The sequence below is a fragment of the Ovis canadensis genome, chromosome 5 (genome assembly GCF_042477335.2).
Source record: "Ovis canadensis isolate MfBH-ARS-UI-01 breed Bighorn chromosome 5, ARS-UI_OviCan_v2, whole genome shotgun sequence".
NCBI classification, from domain to species: Eukaryota; Metazoa; Chordata; class Mammalia; order Artiodactyla; family Bovidae; genus Ovis; species Ovis canadensis.
Genome location: NC_091249.1, coordinates 119011409 through 119036516, shown reverse-complemented (window position 1 = coordinate 119036516; position 25108 = coordinate 119011409). Strand labels below are relative to the sequence as shown.

The 25108-nt window shown below is 44.7% G+C and overlaps 1 protein-coding gene across 3 annotated transcripts in view; it reads left to right on the top strand.

The window, feature by feature from the left end:
• Window positions 1-25108, top strand: part of EFNA5 (ephrin A5) — a 292701-nt gene that overhangs the window by 256854 nt on the left and 10739 nt on the right. The window lies entirely within an intron of this gene.

Sequence of the window (25108 nt, the reverse complement as noted above, 5' to 3'; positions counted from 1 at the left end):
CAGCTGTATTTTTACCCATCACATTTCATTGTTATGTCCACTCTCTTTCTGGAATAATTCATCTTCACTGCGTGACTCTTATAATAATTGCAGATATTTGATTATGTCCTTCATCCATTTGCAACATACCCCATAGATGAGTAACTCATTAAGGTATTCCACTTGTAAAGAATTTTTATCAATTCCACCTAACTTAAAAAAAAAAACAACTCTCTCTAGTAAACAGATTATTTCAACTGAAGACCTCAGGATGGACAGAAACCAACGCAATGCTGGGTATCTAGAACTTGGAAACAAGTACATAATTAGAATTATCTTATCAAGACCCAACTGTTAGATTTTCTCAACTGTAACATTTTTCCATGCCTTGAGTCACTTGAGTCAGGATGCACAATTTCTGGGAAAAAGGAATTTGATTGGCATATATGCTTTTTTTTAAAGAATTTATTTTTTTTTTAATTGAAGGATAGTTGCTTTACAGAACTGTGTTGGTTTCTGCCAAACATCAACATGAATCAACCATAGGTATACACATGTCCCCTGCCTTTATGCTCTTCCTTTGGAAAGAATGAAAAGCACTTTGCCTGGAACCCCACCAAGACTGCACGGAATAAGGAAAGAGGAGTTCTTCAAGCGTTTGTTGCTGTGCTTTGGTTTTTAGCCTGAGGAAGACAGGCAGTGATGCCGAGGAGGTGGAGACCACCACTGGGCAAAACGAGGGTGTATTTCACTGATGAACAGTAGTGTGGAACGTGGAATTGTTCCAAAGGAGAGGAAATCTATGCCGTAAACCCTCCAAGTGCAATAGGGGTGGAGCATCACTTTAGGAGTTGTACGTCTAGTTGGCTCTACAGTCATATTTTATCTTTGTCTAGAACTTTTGCAGGCTTTACTGTGTTCCCAGCAAATTAAAAAATGTGACTCATATTTTTCAGTTAGGATTCCTCTCACATTTAATTGCTTTTCTTTCTCTTAATGGAGATACTATGAGGAAGCAAAGACTAGACCAAAAAAAAAAAAAAAAGGAAAATACCCTATTGACTTTCAGCTTTATTTCACTGACATCAACAGAATACAAGAAATGCAGTGAAATCAATTAAGTCCCATTTCTGCAACTGTCCAACTCTGGTCAGACTGAGTCAGATAACTGAGTCTGTGTCTACAAATGTAAAATAAGTGGGTTGGGCTCAATTGCAAGGAACAGGAAAATGATTAAGATGTTACAATTTCTGACAACCAAGCTTAAGTTTTGGAAATTCTGAGTTAAATAAAATTATTTTTTCTTTCCTGCAAGACTTCTTGGGGCCTTAAATGTTATTCCATGAATTGTAACTCTCCAAACAGAGTGATAGAATATATGTTGCTCACCGAACTTACTAGATTTAGGAATTCTTTTTCACTGGAGCATCTTGAGGGACCTGGCCTGCATGGGAAAAAGCTAGATTATTTATAAAATCCCATTCAACTTTAAAATATACTAAGTATATATATATTTCTCCTGGGCTTCCCTGGTGCCTCAGATGGTAAAGAATCTGCCTGCAATGTGGGAGACCTGTGTTCGATTCCTGGGTGGGGAATATCCCCTGGAGGAGGGCAATGCAACCCACTCCAGTATTCTTGCCTGGAGAATCCCATGGAGAGATGAGCCTGGTGGGCTACATACAGTCCATGGGGTCGCAAAGAGTGGGACACGACTGAGCGACTAAACACATGCATGGATACTCCTCCTAGCCGTGAACAGGGTGAAATGCATTGCAATGACGTTTACCATCCAGCCCTCTCTGCAGACTTGCTCTGTAGTTGAATCTATGTGCTTGCATCTCGTCCTCTCTGAAGATGAGCGACTATAGGCTAGCTGTTTCTTCCTTCAAGGATTCATGTGTTGTAGTGGATTTTGCCCCTTAAATGCCTCTGGCTATCCCTATGAGAGCTGCTTCAAGTTTTGCACCTAACTTTTGCCCCTTTTCTGGAGTCTGATTTCACACGTCCATCCAAAACATGCAAGCAGCGCCGTGATGAGATCTGGCAAGCGGACCTGCCTGCGGTGTGTTCATTGTATCGTCCGCGGTGCGGGTTGCCTTTCCTGAGATATACCTGGGCCTGCAGTCTGCCACTGCATCTGTCCTGTGTTGTTTTAAATGAGCCTCATCCCGCTTTGATGGGCCAGTTCACTGGTTGTCTCTGAGGACGAGTTACCTTACGCAAGCAGCTCTGCTTGTAAACCCCTTCTCAATCCATCTCACACCCCCTGATGAAAAGACGAAGTGAAACCTCATGAAGGACTGGGCAGAGGGCTAGAGGGAGCGGGGAGGCACTCACTAACACGCCTTCAGAGTTGGTCCTGAACACCAAACACGCCTTCAGAGTTGGTCCTGAACACCAATCATCCTAATCTCGCAAGGGAGAACTAGCCAGTTTCACACGCTCCCATCCAAGGTAATAGGCTCTTTACTTGTGTCTCTGGAAGGCCTTTTCACCTGATGCTCTTCCCTCCTGCTGCCCACGTGGCCCCTCCAGGCAGTGTCCCCGCCTCCCGCTCATGAGTCCTTCTGCCCCCACAAAACCATGTTCAAAGTGTCCCTAGAGCTTTGAATCACGAGGCTCTGCTCGCTGGGCCAAGAGAGTCTTTGGAAGCTGTTCTGGGATGATGGCCTATGGGGACTCCCTACAGCAGCAATCCGGAAACAAAGGTGAGGTGCGGTCCCACCCGCACGCATTCAGCCCTGGGCGGCCTTGGAATAAGCATTCAGTGAAGCTTTTCAAAAAACTAAGATCCTGGCATCCGGTCCCATCAGTTCATGGCAAATAGATGGAGAAATAGTGGAAACAGTGGCAAACTTTATTTTGGGGGGGCTCCAAATCACTGAAGATGGTGATTGCAGCCATGAAATTAAAAGATGCTTGCTCCTTGGAAGGAAAATTATGACCAACCCGGGCTTCCCTGGTGGCTCAGAGGTTAAAGCATCTGCCTGCAATGCAGGAGACCTGGGTTCCATCCCTGGGTCAGGAAGATCCTCTGGAGAAGGAAAAGGCTACCCACTCCAGTATTCTTGGCTGGAGAATCCCATGGATGGAGGAGCCTGGTGGGCTACAGTCCACGGGGTCGCAAAGAGTCGGACACGACTCAGCGACTTCACTTTCAGAGAGCATATTAAAAAGCAGAGACATTACTTTACCAACAAAGGTCTGTCTCATCAAAGCTATGGTTTTTCCAGTGGTCATGTATAGATGTGAGTGAGAGTTGGACTGTGAAGAAGACTGAGCGCCGAAGAATTGATGCTTTTGAACTGTGTTGTTGGTGAAGACTCTTGAGAGTCCCTTGGACTGCGAGGAGATCCAACCAGTCCATTCTAAAGGAACTAAGTCCTGAATATTCACTGGAAGGACTGATGTTGAAACTGAAACTCCAATACTTTAGCCACCTGATATGAAGAACCGACATTTGAAAAGACCCTGATGCTGGGAAACATTGAAGGCAGGAGGAGAAGGGGACGACAGAGGATGAGATGGTTGGTTGGCATCACCGACTCAATGGACATGAGTTTGAGTAAACTCCAGGAGTGGTGAGGGACAGGGAGGCCAGGCGTGCTGCGGTTCATGGGGTTGCAAAGAGTCGGACATGACTGAGTGACTGAACTGAACTGAAAGCTTTTCAACTGCCTTGCGTCTGGTATTCCCTTCAGATTGGCAGGAGGGCAAAAGGCCCTCGCTTAACCTGCTCCCTTGGAGGGTTTTAATGACTTTCTGCCCAAGTTTGATTAGGCGCTTTGGTTCAAAGCTGATGCAACCATTCCATCCCATATGGAGCCTCCAGCCCCCATCTATCAAATCCTTGCTTCTTCCTTGGGAAACCTGGTGATACTTTCAGATTGTGTATCATACTCTGGAGAAGGAAATGGCAACCCACTCCAGTATTCTTGCCTGGAGAATCCCATGGACAGAGGAGCCTGATGGGCTACAGTTCATAGGGTCACACAGAGTCAGACAGGACTGAAGCGACTTAGCACACACACTGTGAAATGTAATGGCCTGAGGGCAGGGACTGTGTGTCTCTTCTGTTTATTGTAAACACAGTGGCCCAGGAAACAGAAGCAGTGACAGATAAAAATGAAAATCTGAAAAAGCAAGAGAGTTCCAGAAAAACATCTATTTCTGCTTTATTGACTATGCCAAAGCCTTTGACTGTGTGGATCACAATAAACTGGAAAATTCTGAAAGAGATGGGAATACCAGACCACCTGACCTTCCTCTTGAGAAATCTGTATGCAGGTCAGGAAGCAACAGTTAGAACTGCACATGGAACAACAGACTGGTTCCAAATAGGAAAAGGAGTACGTCAAGGCTGGATATTGTCACCCTCCTTGTTTAACTTATATGCAGTGTACATCATGAGAAACGCTGGACTGGAAGAAACACAAGCTGGAATCAAGATTGCCAGGAGAAATATCAGTAACCTCAGATATGCAGATGACACCACCCTTATGGCAGAAAGTGAGGAGGAACTAAAAAGCCTCTTGATGAAAGTGAAAGAGGAAAGTGAAAAAGTTGGCTTAAAGCTCAACATTCAGAAAACGAAGATCATGGCATCTGGTCCCATCACTTCATGGCAAATAGAAGGGGAAACAGTAGAAACAGTGTCAGACTTTATTTTGGGGGGGCTTCAAAATCACTGCAGATGGTGACTGCAGCCATGAAATTAAAAGACACTTACTCCTTGGAAGAAAAGTTATGACCAACCTAGATAGCATATTCAAAAGCAGAGACATTACTTTGCCAACTAAGGTCCATCTAGTCAAGGCTATGGTTTTTCCTGTGGTCATGTATGGATGCGAGAGTTGGACTGTGAAGAAGGCTGAGCACTGAAGAATTGATGCTTTTGAACTGTGGTGTTGGAGAAGACACTTGAGAGTCTTGGACTGCAAGGAGATTCAACCAGTCCATTCTGAAGGAGATCAACCCTGGGATTTCTTTGGAAGGAATGATGCTAAAGTTGAAGCTCCAGTAGTTTGGCCACCTCATGTGAAGAGTTGACTCATTGGAAAAGACTCTGATGCTGGGAGAGATTGGGGGCAGGAGGAGAAGGGGATGACCCAGGATGAGATGGCTGGATGGCATCACGGACTCGATGGACGTGAGTCTGAGTGAACTCCGGGAGCTGGTGATGGACAGGGAGGCCTGGCGTGCTGCGATTCATGGGGTCGCAAAGAGTCGGACACGACTGAGCGACTGCACTGAACTGAACCTCTGTGAGAGTTTAGGGTTTTCAGACACAATGCATCACAGCTTCGACAGTGAGGATTCCTACTTTCTGGAACGGCTGATCCGTGCAGATTTAAAGAATCTAAGACAGACCCTGCAACGTAGTTTTTTTTAATTCTCCTTTCTATTCTAAGAGGAAGTTTAACCGAAATGGGGTGAAAGTGAAGTCGTGTCCGACTCTTTGCGACCCCAGGCTCCTCAGTTCATGGAATTTTCCAGGCAAGAATACTGGAGTGGGTTGGCATTTCCTTCTCCATGGGATCTTCCTGACCCAGGGATCGAACCCAGGTCTCCCGCATTGGGGGCAGACAACTTTACTGTCTGAGCCGCCACGGAAGTCCTTTCTATTCTAAGAGGAAGTTTAACCGAAATGGGGTAGAAGGAAATAATTAATGTTGACTTTATCCCCTTGAGGAAAATCTGAACCGGTCTATATCATTTTAGACAAGCGTGGCATGTGAAAATCAGGATTTTACAAAAGACAAATTGCAGAGAGTGATCACTCCATTGACAGAAATGGAGTTCTTTTCAGTAGCCCTCGAACAGTTTTTCAGGGATTTGATTTCTAAAAATCCAGTTTCCGTATACGTTTCAGGATCAAATGAGTTGCGAGGAGCAAAAGTAGTTGAAGATTTTGAAGAGATAGCTATCGGGGATGAGAAGAACCTTTCTTTGAGAGTGGGCTGGAATCCCAGATGCCCGAGAATCGAGGTCCAACCTCATCAGCATCTTGCTCAGTGCGATTGTAGCAGAGGACGGTGAGCGTGCCCGTGTGGCTCTCACTGTGGCTGGAGCTGTACGTGTTGATCCAGTTTTACACTGTAAATAAAGGCTGGTGGCTGCTTAGGAGAAATAACCGTTCTATAACTTCATTAGTTTTTCAAATTAGTATCAGAGACAGCTCCCACTTTTCACCACTGTGCTTTCTGGAAACAGAACCATAAAGCAGAGAGTTGTAAAGTGCCTCCCATTTCCCTCCAGGACTAATATCTTAATTGAGACTGTGTCTCTGACTGCATATTTGAGAAAAAATAAATCATAACTCTGAGCGCCCCTGTGTCAGAGGCAAAGATGCCGTAGCCATAACCTTCCGCCGTTATTTAAAATAGTAAAAATTATACTCTTTTCTTGAAGGGGACATAAACGTATTATACACATTGATTTTACATACACTCTAAAGAATACGGTCAGCAAATGAAAAGTTTAGCTAGATGATTTCATGAGATTTTAGCAGAACGAACTATACTATAAATTCATTGACTATTTAGTCCCAGATAATTTGGTTCTTTGTATTTAAGAGGAGCTTTGTGGATGATTCCTTTGCCCTAATTACATCCTGGGTGGTTTGAGTGAACTTTTTTTTTTTTATGCTTTGGATCAATGTCCCAGGGGCAGGTCAGTCTGTTCAATACCCTTCTCCAAAGTAAGGTGGACTTTGGCCTTCTTGAAGCTCTGAAGCTCAGGTTCTTCAACTTGTAAAGAGAGGAGACCGAAGCAGATGGCCCCTAAAGTTCCTGACCTTGAGTTGAGTGGCTCGGTGATTTCGGCCTGCAGGTTAATGTAAGGAGGCAAAGGGGCCCATTGTTAAGCTGTCGATGAGGATGGAGATAAGATTCACCTCTGGTCCCGTGGCCCCTAATGCATTTTCAGGGCGCGTCCCCTCAGCGCCCCTCCAAGGAAAGGCTCCCAACGAAAACCTGACCTCCTTGCACTTGATACTCAGCTGGGATTTTGTTACCATCTGCCTTCACCCTTCTCAGGAATGCCTTGAAAATAACCGTCAGGTTATTAGCAGAAACTTTTTCAAAGGTACTTTAAAGTCATTTTGCTTTATACAAATATGTTTTAGTGTATCTTAATTGAAAGTGGGGGAAAAAAACCTCACTCTACCTTGAAAAATAAGCCACTTATTCACATTTATAGCAGGCTTAAGGACCTACTTACATTGCAGGAAACCCACATGCTTACTCTCTTACTGGCTTTTCTGTTTTACCGTTTCTGCTCTGCACTTGTGATTCTGTGGGCCTTTAGAGTAGGTCAGTGAGCAAACAAGCATTTCCTTGCGGGGACTTTCTCTTTCACTCATTTATCATTTCTTTCCTTCCTTCATTCAGCACATATTTACTGAGTGCACACTGCTGACCAGATGCATTTTAGACTCTGTGAATACAGTAGAGGGAAAAAAAATGGGCAAAAGTCCTGCTTTAATGGAGCCTGCACGCCAAAGTAGGGTGCCAGGGGGTGGGGAGAGGACCAAACAAGCAAAGACATGTGCAGTAGGTCATGTAGTTGGTGAGTGTTAGGATGAAACTATAAAGCAGTAAGAAGGACAGGCAATAGAAAGGTAGGGAAAATCACTGTTTTATATATATTTAATATATATTTATATTATAATATATACATATTTTATATAATATAAAATATAAATATAATACATTAAAATATGTAGGGTAATCTATCTTCATTCAGCAATCAATATAATTTTATATTATATAATTATGTATCTCTATAATAATATAGAGGTGATGAATACAAAATGAATGTTCCATTCATTGCCTTTCTAGTGGTTAATGCTATTAAATAGTATTTGGAACCGTGTTCCTAATAATATTAGGAAACTTGCTGCTTGTGAGACAAGAAGCCATGTGTCTGTCTGGCAAAAGGGCTTTCTGGGCAGAGGGAACAAAAAACCGCGAAGGGCCAGGGGAGGGCTGCCTGTCTGTGTCCACACCATTGGGACAGGGTGTGTGTGTGTGTGTGTGTGTGTGCGCGCGCGCGCGCATGCACTCTGTACACGTGTGCTCCTGTGTGTGAGGGATTAGAGCGCAGGGTCACGGTGGACTGTGCCAAGGATCCAGGAGCCGTTGCCGGGTTTTGAGCGGAGCAGTTACATGATCTGACTTGGGTTCTGCCAGGATCGCTCTGGACTCCTGTGCGTCTGTCCAGACTGCAGCAGGATCCTTTCTTTCCCTGGCTGGCTGGGATCCTTTGGATGTAGTCCGTTACCAGGAAGAATTTTTGGAAAATAGGTGATGCAGGAAAAAAAAAAAAAGTTACATGTGTTGTTGAATAGGACATTCCTGGATCAAATAACTACACTGCAAGTGAAAAGGAAAAAAAAAAAAAATCACCTTCTCGCTGAGTCACCCTTGGTGCACTTTATTAATGAAGCCACATTCTTCCTGAACTTAAGGCAGAAATTAGTGAGCCTACGGCATCTGCTGTTTCTCTGGCGTCAGGAAAGGCCGGTGACTGTCTGCATGTGTACAGGCATTTGGGCTCAGCAGACCTCCAGACGGAACCCTCTCAGCAGGGTTTTGGATAAGAGGAAGGTTCTGCTTTGTGTGTTACATTTGGTTCTGGGGCCACCGCAAGTCAGCTCGTCTACTTCTCCTCTGGGCCAAGGCCCCAGCCCCAGAGGGTTGGGAGCAGGCAGCGGGTGTCCGAGTCCCAGGGGGTGCCGTGGGTCAGAGACAGGCGGGCCAGGCTGAGGAGCTCCTCTCGCAGGCTGGGAGCACTAAGGATGCCGCCCGCTTTCTGCTTGCCTTTTGGCGTATCGCTTTACTGTGTTTTGTTTCATATTTCCTCCTACAGGGGTTCCTATGGGTCCTTAGGAGTGCCTCAGTTACAGTAATGCAGTATTGAAAGGCACGATCAGGAAATACCCAACACACAGGGCACTTCTCTGCCGCAAAACTCTCGCTTGGTTTTTTTACTGAAACGCACTGCAAATGCCTACGATGACACAGTCAGGTTTCACCAAGTTTCAAATTGTGTCTGACTCTTTGTGACCCTAGGGACTGCAGCATGCCAGGCTTCCTTGTCCTTCACTATCTCCCGGATTTTTCAAACTCCTGTCCATTGAGTCAGTGATGCCATCCAGCCATCTCATCCTCTGTCATCCCCTTCTCCTCCTGCCCCCAGTCTTTCCCAGCATCAGGGTCTTTTCCAATGAGTCAGCTCTTCTCATCAGGTGGCCAAATTATTGGAGCTCAGCATCAGTCCTTCCAATGAATATTCAGTGTTGATTTCCTTTAGGATTGACTGGTTTGACCTCCTTGCAGTCCAAGTTTTAACCCACCCCCAGACTCTTTTAGAAGGACTTTTAAAAATTTATGGGAAATTACGAAATGAATATTTGAATGTATGATTTGTACTGTAAACGGAGGTCGTATAGTTTTGGCATCAGAAAGATTGGATTTGAATATCCAGTCTGCTGTACACTAGCTTCGTATGTCATCAGCTGACGGCTTATCCCTCTAAGCCTCAGTTTCCTCCTCTCTAAAATGAGGATAATAATACCTGCCTTGCAGAACTATTCTAAAGATTAAATGTAATAAACCTGGCACAGTGCCTGGTACATAGAAATGGTAGATAAATGGTAGCTATTATAATAATATTATTATGCATCCTGAAATGAAGTTCCCTCCCACCAAGTTCCATATCAATTAAGAAATGATTTTATGTTTCCAGTGTGTACTTGGTCAAGTTAAATAGAGAGAGAAAAAAAAAACATTATGGGGAAATAATATCCTAGAATAATTGGTACCAAAAGAATCCTAAAATAAAAATATAGGTCTTGTTATTAATCCCTGAAAATAATCATTTGTAACCATTGTGGGACAGATTTATTGACTACAGCATTCATTTAGAAAGGCTAAACTAATGAGAACTTGGCCATTAGTTGTGATAATGGTCTATCATTTCGAGGTTGAACCGTGTGTACTTATTTGGCCTCATTTCAAAATAATATATTATTTCAAACTCATTTCATTTCTTGAAAATGTCCCTGTAATTTAGGTCATTCTTTGGATTATATGAGTAGTATTCCTATAATCTGTCATCCAAAATAAACCATATGATTCTGGTCTATTTTAAGATTGGAAAACTTCAAAAAAAAATTTTTTTTTTTTCAGAAATTGCATAAAGGGGTTAGAGGCTTCTCAAGCCTCTGATTTGTCTTTTTATGCCTGTTTGATTGTTATTCCATATCAAGGTCTATTTTCCTTTTAAAATAGCTCTGCACAAAGAGAATATACTGCTAAATACTACTGCAAGGAAATGTTTACAGATGCAAATGACTTCTATTTAAGGAGCTAGTGATTAAAACTTGAAAGAATGTGGCACTAGAAAGCATGTGAATAACCTTTGAAAAATCTCACAATGGAACTGAATATGGGATATTTATAATCCAGGATTACAGCATAAGGGTGTGTGTGAATATGCACGTTCAGGATGCTGCAAAGGACCTCACACTGAAACTTGTTAACTCTAACTTTAATTTAGACAAATTAATCATTTTATTGTTGGGCGACTATAATGTGTAATCTGCCAGAGGGAACTCGTGTTTCCACGTGCCTATGACAGGTGAGCTGGACAGTTTCCACCGTCCTGTGTTTCTGATAAAGACAAGATATCTTTCTGATCATCTTTCTGATGCCTTGTTCACTGGGCTGTTTCCATCTCTCAGAGATGCTCTGAGGCTGGAGATACGTGTCAGCTTTTCAGTTTTTCACTGTTCACAGAGCAGACTACTAATAAAGTCAGAAAAAAAAGCCGTGATCATCTTCCGTCATTCTTGTATTTTTTTTTTTTCCAATCTATTGGTACCCAGATGATTTCTTGGTGTAAAGAGCACCCTTGTCGGGTCATCTGAGGGATCAGGCCAGGTCGTGCATGGCGTTCTGGTGGAAAGTGTGTCTTCTGTCTCCCAGGCGGGGTCTGCGGTCCGACTCCTGCTCAGCGTGGTGGGTTCCAGCGAAGAGGCCTGGCTCAGGCCCGGCTGAACAGAGGCCTAATGAACATGTCAGGCGCGTCTCGAGTTTTCCAAGCTCTGGCACAGCTGTGGCACTTTCCGCCCCCCCGCTGCGAGGCACAGCACGCTGGCCATTTGTTGGCAAGTTCATATTTCACACTGCGGGGAATTGAAATGATGGAACAGACAGAAGTAGAGTTTTATTTGCAGTAGCCTACGTCTCCCCAGACTCTGATTTGGCATAAAGCATCTGCTTCATGATCTGCTTCAAGGCCAGTTCCTCTCCTCCAACAAAGGTTACGACTTCAGACAAGCTGTGCTTCCACTGGCAGGAGGAAATTTGCCCGGAGACTTTAGTCAGAATCAAAGACTCCTACCCCAGAATTTCCTTTTTTTCAATTATCTCCGAAGAGGCGGCCTGGACTGTAAATGCATCAGTATAATAAATGCCATGAGACAGGGCAGGCCCTCCTTCCTCCTGTTGCCATCAAGGGGAGCGAGGGGCGTCTCTCGTTGGCACCCACACCCCCCGCCCCGGGTGCCCATGAGGCTCACCCAGCTCTCTGCAACAGTGCTCCGTAAGGATGGCCCTTGGATGTGCCTGGGCCCATCGGCGTGGTGAACAAGTGCTCCAGTTTGACCTGCGGCGGTTCGGCTCTCCAGTTGTAACAGCAAATTGGCATGATGCTGAATGTAATTATCACTATTTTTCATGGGGAGGACGCGTCATATAGCCTTTGTCTTGTGATACGGTCCTCATTGCTAACTGTATTTACTTGCGTGATTCTCTTGAGCCTAGTCATATATTTTGGTTCAAGACAAGCCTCACTAGCCTTACAGACATACGTACGAAATTAAATCCCGGCATTTTATTATGCCAGAGCAATTAGGTGCCATCCTCATAATGAGAAACATGACATCTTCATCGCTCTCCTCTCTGTTTTCATGTGGCTTTAATGCAGACATTTACGAGAATTGAATACAGTCAGTTCACACACACACACACACACACACACACACACACACACACACACACTCACGCACACGCGCCCCTAAATTGAATATCTGCATATCTCCAAGGAGTCCTGTGGGTGAGACCATGTATTCATCTTCTTTAGTTCTTAGGCCACTTTGGTTTAAGAGTAAGAACCGTTGCTTTTATGAAGTGCCTTTTTCTATAAAGTCAAAACCTCACAGCAGTGCACAGAACGCCGATGGTATAAAGGAGCTAAGTAGAGTCTTTTAATAGAGAGCTGGGTTGTAAGTGTTTTTGTTCCTAGGGAGCAGATAGATTTGGCTCCATCTGTTCCATATTCATAACAAAGGGGCGCACTTACAGGAGGGCCAGCTTCCCCAGGGCCGCCTGGGAATGATCCTTTCACCAGAATGAAAGCGTCGGGACCGGTGGCTTGGCCCCGAGAAAGGCCGCTGGCAGGATGGCCCTTCAGAACCCGAGTTTCCTTGTAAGTCAGGTTGACATAAGTTTTCCCAATATAGAGGTTGTACAAAAACTGCTTTCTCATCTTCCCACAGCATGGTGTAGTTAGGGAGTTCAGAAGGTGTAAGGGTTACCTCCCCTTCCTGTAACCACACAAGGTTGGTAATTAGATAGGATGGACGGGCGGCGGGGCCAGCTTGCACTTGAAGCATCGAAAAGGTATCTCGGGGAGAGGCCGGTCTCCAAACTTATTGTTGTTCAATCGCTCCGTCGTGTCTGACTCTTTGGGGCTCCTGGACTGCAGCGCACCTGGCCTCCCTGTCCTTCACCATCTCCGGGAGCTTTTAAGTGTCAAACTTCTAAGTTGTTTCTAGTCAGACTTTTTAATCTTTTTTAAAACTGGGGTTAATGAATAGAAATATGTGTTATACCAAATAAGGAAAAACCCCTGTTGAGTTTTGTAATTAGCAAAACTTCAAAGGCAATTTCAACTGAGACCTCCCAGATTAAAATGATAAGTTGACCCAAGAATATATACTTTCTTCTTTCACTAAGCAGAAGAAAAATGAAAGATTTTGCCCCAGATACCGTGTAACAAACAAATTCCTGTGTATATGACATACGATGTCAGTATCAAAAGGTAAGTGATTCCTAGTATTACTATCGTAGCTAGTGTATAGAATGCTTGTGTTTATATGTTAGCGTCACAAATTTCTTAAGAAACAGGAACATATTTGGAAGTATGGTAACCCCTTTCTCCATTCTGTGGACTTCTCAAATACTAGAAGCTAAAAATACCTCATTGATTTACTTAATATACTTCATATTAAAGTCATAATTGTAACAGATCAAACTTTTCTTAACCATCTTGGTGTCGACAATCTGTGCATTAGCTGCCTGATAACTGGGCTTCCTGGCAGACCAAATAGTATACAAATATCTCAAAAAGTTTGCTGCAGCAATAATGTGGTCAAAGTTTTCCTCTAGCTGTGAGATTTCTCTGCATTTTAGCAAGAGAATACATAAAAGTAATGTTCAGAGAGTGGAAAACATAGACCGTTGGTTGGTGAAGGTTTTAGATTTCAGCACCTTGGTCCCTGTGGTTATTTCTGTAAGATATGGACCTGAATATTTCTGGCTTATCCATGTGCTGGATGCTCCTTTTATAGGTCTGAGTATAATTGGCAGTTGGAGATTTGTTTGTTTCCAGGTTTATTGTCTCCATCCCAATTAAACTGTAAGCTCCAGAAGCAGGAACCATTTTTTAATACACCACAGAGCTCCCGGAATCTGACACAGCGCTTGGTACAAAGCAGGCAAACAAAAATGTTTTTGAAAGAATAAATGAATGAATGAAATAAAAGCTGAATAAGCCAGAAACATTCAGGATAGTTTTGTTGTTTTTTTTGTCTTAGGAAGGATTATTTAAAGAGTTAGTTTGGTTTTAAATTTTAATAGCTGACTTAGTAAAGTAACAAAATAAAAAAAAATTCTTTAATATTTCAAATTAGTCTATGCATGTTACTATTCTGTATATGAGTAAATTTAAATATTTGGCTCCATTTACAAACCTGGTTAATTAAACTCCTTTAACCATTAAAGATTTGATATATTTTTTTCCCTTCTTAAGTACTTAAATTGACTGTAAAACCTTCCCAAGTGTTTAAGTAACTCTTATCATCATCATAATTCAAACTTAAAAATATGATGAGGTTTTAGTTCTCTTAAATGGTTTAAAACTGTGTATAAACCTAAAATTTCACTTAATCACAAGTTGAAATCAATTGTTCCATTATATTTTACATTGGAGTTACATGTCTGACCTGTTATTCTAAATGGCCGAAGTTTTCCTACGCTTTATAGGTTATTAAAGTTCCACATTCTCAGATGCTTTTTTAACACAAAAGTTACTAGCTCTTTGGTTTTGATGCCTGGAGAAGGAAATGACAACCCACTCCAGCATCATTGCCTGGAAAATTCCGTGGACAGATGCTGCAGTCCATGGGGCCGCAGAGTCGGACATGACTGAGCGACTAGCACACTGGTCTTGATGCTTTTAAAAATGTCTCTACTTACTTTTTAAACTCAGCTGTAACTAAGTTCAGTTCAGTTGCTCAGTTGTGTCCAACTCTTTACAACCCCATAGACTGCAGCACGCCAGGCCTCCCTGTCCATCACCAACTCCCGGAGCTTGCTCAAACTCATGTCCATCGAGGCGGTGATGCCATCCAACCATCTCACCCTCTGTCATCCCCTTCTCCTCCCGCCTTCAATCTTTCCCAGCATCAGGGTCTTTTCCAGTGAGTCAGTTCTTCACAGCAGGTGTAAATTCGAGTGCAACTGTAACTAAAGTGTCCCCTTAACACAACTCTGGGATTATGTTTTCCTTTAACCTACGAGGTATCTTAACTTGCCAGGCTTCTTAATGACTAGAGGGTTTCAGCCAGATGGCTTCATTCTCACCTTTGACCAAGAGCTCCTCAAACATGACATTCCTGTCCTTAGTGAAAGCAGCCTGTGGTCACCTGGATTCTAGCACTGCTTGCCTCTACCCTCCTGTGTCCTGGAGGGGCCTGCCGCCCTACCCAGGCTGAATATGTGGTGAGACTCTAACAGTGTGCACGTTCCCTTCAATTACTTCTGATCTCCTGGACCATGTACTTGAAACCATGAGCATAACACCTGCTTGAATTCTGCGTGCCTCTGGGTTTTGGCTATGAGGGCACAGTTCCCAGCAGCATTCCATAGGAAGGAGCCAGTAGGGAGGGCTGAGGCACCTTCCAGGAAAAAGGATTTTAAAAAATTATTATTTGTTTTTTCCTTAACCACTCTTCATTTTCCCTTTTTGCTCTAATCCTGAGTTTGTTGGTATTTGGTCAGCAAATCACTTTGCAGATACCTACATTTTTGATACCTGTAGACTAATTTTTCACATCTTTATTGAGCATATTATAAGCAAAGCGGTGAAACCCCAGCCCCCCAGGAACTAAAAGCCCAGCGTGGCTCCTGCCCACAGGAACTCATAAGTCTGCACTGTAACAGGTCAGCTCAGAAAACACAGCATTTGGGGGGTGTGCTACCAAGGGGATAAAAACAGAGCAGGGCAAGAACCCAGAAGAAGGATTTTGTGTTAGGAAAATGGAGACCTATCCCACATGGCCAGAGGAAGCGGAGATGTTTACAAGGCACAGGGAAGGTCGCATGAGAAAATGGAGACGGCGAGGTTCTGGGAGGATGATTGGGCCTAGGCTGATAGCGTGGATTGTTGTTGAGTCGCTCAGTCATGTCTGACTCTTTGCGACCTCACGGACTGCAGCACACCAGGCTTCCATCCTTCACTGTCTCCTGGAGTTTACTCAAACTCATGTCCATCGAGTCAGTGATGCCGTCCAACCATCTTGTCCTCTGCCACCCCCTTCTCCTTTTGCCCTCAATCTGTAATGTGAATTAAAGGAGGGAAAGGAATTAGGAGAGATCAAGAAGGATATCATGGTCGGGGCAGATTGTGAAAGACGCTGGCTGCTACCCTGAGGGGTGATGCTGCGTGTGCAGCCGTGAACTGAAGAGGAAACGGTCAGATGCAGAGACGAGCAGAGGGCACGAGAATGCGGGCCCTAGCGGTAGCTGTGATTTTATTCACTCGGTCAACACATATTACTTTTATTATGTGGCTTTCCTCAAGGAAAGTGTTTCTGATGTGAACCAAAATGTCCAGCCCTGGTGCCTAAACAACTCCGTTTAGGCAGAAGGCAGCTTTCCACAGAAAGAACGTTCCTCCATTCAGGCCTCTGTCGGATTCAGGGCCCGCTGACCCACCAAATGCTCCTCCTGTCCAGATGTGCGACTTACTACCAGGCAGGGCAGATGACGGGAAACAGGACCTACTCACTGAGAACCACCACCGAAGAAATGATGGGTTTTATGTCCGTTCAGTTGCTCAGTCATGTCCAACTCTTGCGACCCCATGGACTGCAGCATGCCAGGCCTCCCTGTCCATCACCAACTCCCGGAGTTTACTCAAACCCATGTCCATCGAGTTGGTGATGCCATGCAACCATCTCATCCTCTGTCGTCCCCTTCTCCTCCCACCTTCAATCTTTCCCAGCATCAGGGTCTTTTCCAATGGGCTTTGTGTGAAGAGATATTTACCCAGATATGATGCAGAAGAAAGTTAAGGATGGGCGAAGGAGCCGCTGACAGCAACGCGGACTCCGTAGATGGCTGCCGGTGTGCTGCAGCGTCCGCGCCCCTCTGGACTGGCTTTATTGATGTTTTGGGCCATCCCCATGGCACAGTTAGTCTGAGCAGCTGCAGAGGCAGTCTCCATGCCAGCCAGGTTGCCTCTCGGTGGGATTTATGTCCTCATCTTTGGCCGTATCCCTCTAACATGATGGCATGCTCACACTCTTAAAATGGGTTAAGAAAAAAAAGGAACTCACAGAGTCTGTGCATGCTTTTTCACGAGAACCAGGGTCTTCCAGTGCCTTTTGCAAGTCTCTATAAACTCTCACCCCAGCCTCAGTGCGCATCCTCACATAAACCGCCTCACACTCCACCCTCGCCTTCTATACACACAAAACTGCGGTAGTATTAGCAGCGAAGTTGCTCAGTCGTGTCTAACCCTTTGCAGTCCCAAGGACCGTAGCTCACCGGGCTCCTCCATCCCTGGGATTTTCCAGGCAAGAGTACTGGAATGGGTTGCCATTTCCTTCTCCACAAAACTATGGTAGAATCCAGTTTTTCTCATTTAGGCTGGAGATAAGGGGTCAGGCTTGGCCCCTGGGTTCCCCTTGTGCCTCATAAGTTATTCTCATCACTGCTATCCAGAGCTGATCCCTTCCGCCTCGTCCAGATTTGCCCTTGGAACCAGAGACTGCTTGCTTTAGGGAAATGGCCACGCAGAGGCGCAGTGTGGACCGAGCTGACTGAATCGTCTGTGGAACAGTGTGGTGACACTCCAGAGGTATAGGAACGCGTCACCTGAGTTTCCAGGCGTGATACGAAAGCTCCCAGCCCCTCTAAAGCTAGTCGTCCCTCCGCTGTTTTGCAGAGCGGGAGGCTTCCAGGGAAATCCAGGCCTGTGTGGGTTGACCAGCTGACCGCCAGGAACAGAGGCAGTCGGAATGAGTGAACCAGGAGGAAGCTCAGACCACCCTCACACGTGCACTCAGGCCACTAACCCGGGCTCTTTCCGAGACCCTCCACCAAGGACGATAAGGACGAAGCTTATTAGGAAAGGTTCAGAGGAATACTAACTTGTTTCTAGAGGCTTCTTTGCACTGTATTAACTTGATGCTTTATTAGTAATTTGCTGCCAAGCTCTGTTAGTGCTACATGAGAATGACAGGGTTTCTGTTATCACTGTACAAATGAGGAACGGGGTGTGTGGCCTACACTGGTTACCGGTTAACAGTCACCCCAGCTTCACCAAGGTGACCGAGGAGCCTGTGTCAAATAACGAACACGTGTTTCCTTCCTGGGATTCCAGGAACCCTGCACTTGTCTGACTTCTCATTTTTGTGGTTATTACTTTCATTATGTGGCTTCTAGCTGAGGAAGAGTTTTTTTGTATTTTGTAAGTGAATCATTTTGTCTGTCTCCTTTTGCCAGATTATACCTGTTTGGTAGAGGGGGTGAAATTCAACGAAATCACTGCAAATGAGAGAGAGATGCTGAACGATCTGACCTTAAGGGCCTGGGACCATCATCTCGATAGTAAGGCCTCGGGCAAGCCCAGGTCTCAGCAAATAGTTACAACACTAGGTTATACTAGGAAACTTTCTTTTTCCCTAACTGTTTAAAGATGTTCAGTGAATTAAAAAAAAAAGTAAAAGATCCAATTAGAAACTGAAGCTACATTCCCTCGTGTTTAAGGGTTTGTTAACAATCCAAATGATAGCTGAGTGTTATCTCATATTTTGTGCCTGGGTGGGCTAGAATTCGCCAGTCACATCACAGAAGAAGATCAAGTCTGAAGGTTCAGAATCTGAGGTTTAAGCTGACTTCAATTTTTCCTGAAAAGAATTAGAAACGCTTCTTATAGAGGGTATTTTAAAAGCATTCTCTGAAATCCAGGTTACTCTTTTGGTCTTGCTTTCACAGATATCCAAATACATGGGACTGGCCTTCCTCAATAAGCAGTAGAAGCAAGTTTGTTGTCCCTGAGCTTGAACAAGCAAGTAAAAGTTGGCCCACACTTGAAACAAATGTGTACAAAGACACGATGATGCCTTATTTGTTTATTCCTAGAAGTCAGTGGAAAGAACTGGTCCTCAGACAGTTATTTGAGGTTGCCGAGGAAAAGTCATTGATCTGCTGAAGCTTAGCTGGTGGAATTTAAATAAGACTTAAGTTCGCATTTACAGTGAAACTTTGCCTAAGGGGGTAGAGAGATGGGTCAGGGAGTTGCAGGGCTGAGGCTGGGCACCTCTGCTCTTCTTTGTCTGAGACGGTACAGCTGGAACTTGTTTTGCTTCTCTCACCCTGAACTCTGCTCTAATCTTTTTTTTTTTTTGGTCCCTGTTACAGCTCCCTGGTGTTGAAACCAAGATTTAGCTTACAAAGTGTGCTCTACCCTTATTTTATTGTTGGAAATACCCCTCTTCCATATATATATATATATATATATATATATATTTTTTTTTTTTTTTTAAGAAACATCTCCAGAGCCGTATCTAATATTTACATGATATTTTAACTTTCTGCGCCTTTACTTAGTAGCGCTGTTTCCAAGTTTTACATCTGGGGCTTTGACCTTTAACCTGCAGTGACTTAAATCATGAGACACTGAGGGCTGCAGGAGAGGAACCGGTTGAGTGGGGGAGTCAACGGCTGAGGTTGCTCTTAGGAGGCAACCTTGATAAACCCGGAGCCGAGAGCAGGGTTTTAAGTCATGTGACTCTTAAATCTTGAAAGGTGTAGGCTGATGAGACGTATTGCCTCACAGCTGGTGATTTTGTTTTTAATATGAAAATTCGGTGTCGTGCTGCTTTTAAAAAAAGGTAGCCAGCTGCAAGTTGTTGCTGGGGTCTTCTTTCAAGAGGTCTAACTTTTAAGACTTTTTCTGGGGATCTGGTAACCATTTTCCAAGAAGTCCGTATGGCTTTGGTTAAACTCTACCCTATTCCCACAACTTCTGTTCCCTCAACCCACACACACAAAACGGATTTCACTGATTCACTGACTTCTAAGAGACATTTTCAGTAGTACCGTTTATTAAAATGGGCTTTACTTTTCCAGCATTTATTGTGAAAAGAATATTAGTGCTTAATTCTGCCGTCACCTGTCTAATTTACATATATCTGTGTGGTATGTTAGACCGCAGGAAAACCTACGGAGGCAAAACAGCCTGTGCTAACAACTAAGAGCCTATCCTTTCTTTTCCCATGCACAAATTAAGAACTACTTCCTGTGGCAAACAGGATGATGGAAAACTTCATTTTTAAGCCACCCCCCAACCATACTCATTTCTTAGGGGAAAAAAAAAGCAGCTGATTCTTTTTAAAAATAAAAATTTCTAAAGTACCTAGATTGACACGGGACACTGAAGGGGGATTTTGGCCTTGGGAATTAAGATGTGAAGATGAGTAAGGTTAGGCCAGGGGCTTCCCTGATGTCTCAGATGGTAAAGAATCCGCCTGCAGTGCAGGAGACCTGGGCTTGATCCCCGGGGCAGGAAGATCCCCTGGAGAAGGGAAACGCTACCCACTGAAGTATTCTGGCCTGGAGAATCCCCATGGACAGAGGCTACAGCCCACGGGATTGCAAAGAGTAGGACACTACTGAGCGACTGACATGCACGAACAAGGTCAGGCTGAGGAATGATAAAGCAGACGAATGAGTACCGTGTCGGGCCTGAGAGTGTGAGGAGAGAATGAGCGTCTCGTCTCTCTCCTGCTAAACTTTCATCAGTTCTCCTGAAGGCGAACGTTTGTTACCTCGATCACTTTGAGTTGCTTAAACTCTCATAATGTTTACGTTTAATCTGATAGCCTGTGTAAACATAATGGACAGTTTTTTGACATGAAGAGAAATGTTAACTTATGAGTATACGTCCTTTGGTTTCTGGTGTCTTCAAGCTGCCCTTAATGTTGTATTTCTCGTGTTGGAGGAAAGGCACTCTGCGATTTAAGTGGATATCCTGTAATACCAAAGCTCCTTCAGGTCCGCCTGGCAATTTGGAGCTCACCTGAGGCACCCTGCTAATTATGGAGACCGCACAGGAATGGCTGCATGAGCAAAACCAAGCTCAGCGGTGTGGGGACGAAAATGAAAAACAGTTTTCTAAACGCTGGTGTGAAAACAAATAGAAGTGTCTTGTAGCGTTTGCTCAACAGTTTATAATTACCTCTCTTCAAGGGCCTGTTTTAAGTGGACTCGTGACAGGAGCTCGAAAAGTAAACTCGTAAGGGGTGCAGTGGTCCAGATGTGGCGGCAGCATTGGGGGCACTGCTGTGTGGGAGCCGGGAGCCCGGTGCCCCGCAGGCCTCACACGGACGGGCATGGAAGCCGCAGGGGTGTCTGCACACAGCCCTGTGTCAGTTAGCTCGTGAGTAACCCATCACCCCCAAGGTTGTGGCTAAGGCAGCATCTATTATTCTTCAAAGTTTCTGGGGCTCAGGAATCCAGGGGCAGCTTAGCTGGGTCCGGGTCTCTCCCGAGGTGATGGTCCCTGGAAGGCTCAGCTGCAACTCAGTCACGCGACTGTCAGCTGGTTCTGTTCCTCGCTACTTGCAGCCCTGAGGTGCCAGTCCCTTGCACGCTCCTGGCTGGAAGTCTCTCTCTGCTGTGGCGTGGGGCCTTTCCAGTGAGAATCTCACAGCGTGGCACCTCGCTTCGGGAGGGGGCAGGAGTCCTAAGGAGGAGGGCGCAGCCTTTTACCGGGGAAGCACAGAAGTGGCAGCCGTCGCTTTTGCTGTGTTCAGCTCCTTAGATGCACGGAACTTGGTCCAGCCCACTCTCACAGGGAAGGGAACACACAGAGCAGGCACGCCAGGCAGTGAGCCTTGAAGCCAGGGCAGAAGTGGCCTGCCCCAAAGATGATGCCACATCCAACCGATGGGCCCGCAGTGAACTGTGATGTGAACTATTCAAATGTTTGCAGTGCTCGAGTCAGCCTTCGGAAGTACTGGTTTGGAGGCATTGAACCTGGTCCCCTTTAGGTATCAAGCTGGTTGCTGAGTGCTGAGCCACGCTCACCTGAGCCCCAGGAGAGCAAGCACACAGGTCTTTAGGAATGGCTAAAGTTTGGGCTCCTGTCTGGGGTCATGGGACAGAGCGTGGGGTCAAAGAAGAGCAGCCCTTTATTAGCAGGATGCTGTAAACTCAAGAGAACCAGAAAGTGACGGTCGCTCAGCTGTGTCCGACTCTGTGACCCCATGGCCTATACAGTCCATGGGGTTCTCCAGGCCAGGATACTGGAGTGGGTAGCCTATCCCGTCTCCAGAGGATCTTCCCAACCCAGGGGGAGAACCCGGGTCTCCTGCATTGCAGGCGGATTCTTTACCAGCTGAACCACAAGGGAAGCCTGGAGAACTGCAGGGCCCCTAGATTCTTCATTATGTGGTGTGAGGCTGGGACTGGTGCTCTGCAGATCATTGAGGTGATTGATTTGTACGGTTCCCATTTGGCCATGGAATGGGCAGGTGTGCTTGTTTTAATGGTCCCGGAACCCCTACTCCCAGCCCGACTCCAGATGGACAATTTCAGCAGTAAACTGAATAAAGGGATATGAACTTGGGTTATGTGACAAGTGTTTAAGACAAGATGAACTTCTCATTTTAATCTGACAAATTTTATTTTTAAAATCCATGTCTTTCTTTTAAATTGAAGCACAATTGATATTACAATGTTGTGTTAGTTTCTGGTATATAGCAAAGTGATCCAGTTTTATATATAAATATATACATATATGTTCATTTATTTATAAATGATATATATCATTTATTTATATATATATAAATGTTCACTATTTTTTCTAAGGAAAGCAACATAAGAATTTACATATAAATTTTAACTAAAATAGGGTTGATTATAAAGTGATTTCTCTAGAATCACTGAAATTAACTCTACCTACCTCCTGACAAAAGCTGGGCACATTTTCAGTTTTTACTTATATCTGTCCTCAATCAGAGAAGGCAGTGGCACCCCACTGCAGTACTCTTGCCTGGAAAATCCCATGGATGGAGGAGCCTGGTGGGCTGCAGTCCATGGGGTCGCTAAGAGTCAGACACGACTGAGTGACTTGACTTTCACTTTTCACTTTCATTCACTGGAGAAGGAAATGGCAACCCACTTCAGTGTTCTTGCCTGGAGAATCCCAGGGACGGGGCAGCCTGGTAGGAGGCCATCTATGGGGTCGCAAAGAGTCGGACATGATTGAAGCGACTTAGCAGCAGCAGTCCTCAATCTTGCTCATATTGATCCCGAGAGAATTTTCCCTGTAAATTTACTTGTGTGTCTATTACACTTTTCAATTTCTGTGGGGTTTTTTTGGTTTGTGTTTTTAGTGCTTGTCTCTGCTTTTCTGTGACCAGTAATCTCATATCACTTTATATCTTCGAATATTACTAATAATTAACAATCACTATTTGCAAGTGGTATAAAGGCACCCTCTATTTGTCAGCCAAGGGATGTGGGAGTTTCTTAACCTGGAACATGACGTGGGATAAAGCCACAGTCCCACTGTTTTTAAACCTTGAATAAAAGGTTGAGTTATGCGGGTATACGGGAAAGGTTTTTATGCATTCTGGTGTTATTTTTGTTTTGTAGTGTGGTAACTAAGGAACCCCATGTAATCCTGACTTCTCACGGCACACCCTCTCAGGCTGGCGAGAAGGATGAAGAGGTTATTTCACAGGTTCAGGGCAGAGGCTGTGGAGGGAACTGACCTAACTTAACCCGCGCTGTGTGCTCACATGCCTTGCTTCTAGTCCTGGCCCGTCAGCCCAAGGGTTGGAGTGTGATAGTCCGACCGCACCGTGAGGGGTCTGTCGTGTTAGCACTGTCATAGAGCTTGTCTGGTGATAGAGAGAGGTGAGGAAGTAATAGAGGAGTCCGGTGGGGAAGGGCGGTCTTTATTTTGGGTAAATAAGTGCACTGTACGCTCTTAATCCGCAGAACAATGGAGCTCATCCAGTAGCTAATTGCTCCTCTTTGTGAACTCGTGAAAGAATTCTCCAGTTCTTGCCTAGACAGAGCTTATCATGTGTTGGTGCTATTCCCATGTGCCCCAGTGATTTTTATGTCTGGACCAATTGGATTTCTCATACATACCTATATATATATCTGAAAAACTTGTGCTGACTCTAAGAAGTTCCCCCGCTAGAACAAACATTTAATCTGGCCTTGAGCTCCTTGTGTCTTATAGTGTCGTCAGCAGAATGGGCTGTTGCATGTGGCAGAAGCAAGCACGTGAGGCTGGGAATAAGCTCACCCCAGCTCAGAAACCAGCAGATTAGCAGCGTAAATACCCACGTGTCACTGGTCCACACCACCCCTCAAGAATAAGATGTCAACCATCTCAAGAACCCGTAGTTTTTCTAATGGACTGGAAGCACCTAAGGGCACTGTACTCATCACGTGCACGCTTGCAGTTGGAGGTCCACAGGAAGGACACCGTTTCCTGGATCAAACCACAGAGTGCGAGTATTATACCCTAAATAACACACTAGTTACTGTACATGGCAGTGGAGGGAGTTTTTCCTACTTTGATTTAATGAACGCCTACGGCAAAGCCAGCTGTTAGCACTTCTTAACTGCCTGTCGGAGCGAATGGGAAGATGGGGAGGGCTGAAAACGTCTCTCCTGTATCTACTTCGGTCTAAGAATTAAAGAGTTTTCAACAGGTGTTAAAGAGCGACACCAGGGTCCCTTCCAGCTTGATGTCCTTTGGGTGGTGACTTGATCGGTTCTCCTCCAGGGTGTGGGCCTGGAGTTACACAAGGAGATGGTTGGAAAGTTAGTCTTGAATTTTTGCCGCTTGAATCCTCTCGCCTACAAAATCAGCATGTTAATTTTCTGGGTTCCCCCTGTGAGGGACAGTAAGAACAAAGGGGTGAGAGAAGGCACACCAAACACAGAGGAGATTACCAAACTAACGGAGCCATGTGCGTTTTGACTGATAGCATCTGCTTTTTCTGAACAAAGGAAACACTTGAAGCAGACACGCAGGGAGGGAAGTACGCAGCTCCCATTGCTAATCGTCGTCATTTCTAGGATGCATTTGTAAACATATGTGACTGTTAAGGGTCTTACTGCCTTGGAAGTCCCTTTGACATTATGCTGGGTGCACTGAGGGGAGATAATCTTTCAAACACAAGGAAAGTTTACAGTCTGATTATCTTGAAAAGGAGAAGAAAGTTTCTTCCTCAAATGATTTATAACTTGAAACATGTTGTCATGTTTTGGTAAGCCCACTTTATGAATTCCATCCTTCTCTGTGGCAAGCCTTTAAAAAATAAATGTACCATTGCAACACGGCGCTTTCTCAATAGCATATTGTACTTATAATGGCCTGATGGAAGTTGCTGGGCTCGGTTTAGTCATATAGAATGTGGAGCCAAGCTCGGAGTAAAACCTCTAATTGAATTACCTGCGAAACACTGACAGACAGGCTTTCAGGACAGACGAAGCTTTGCTTTCCCCAGCAGAACTGG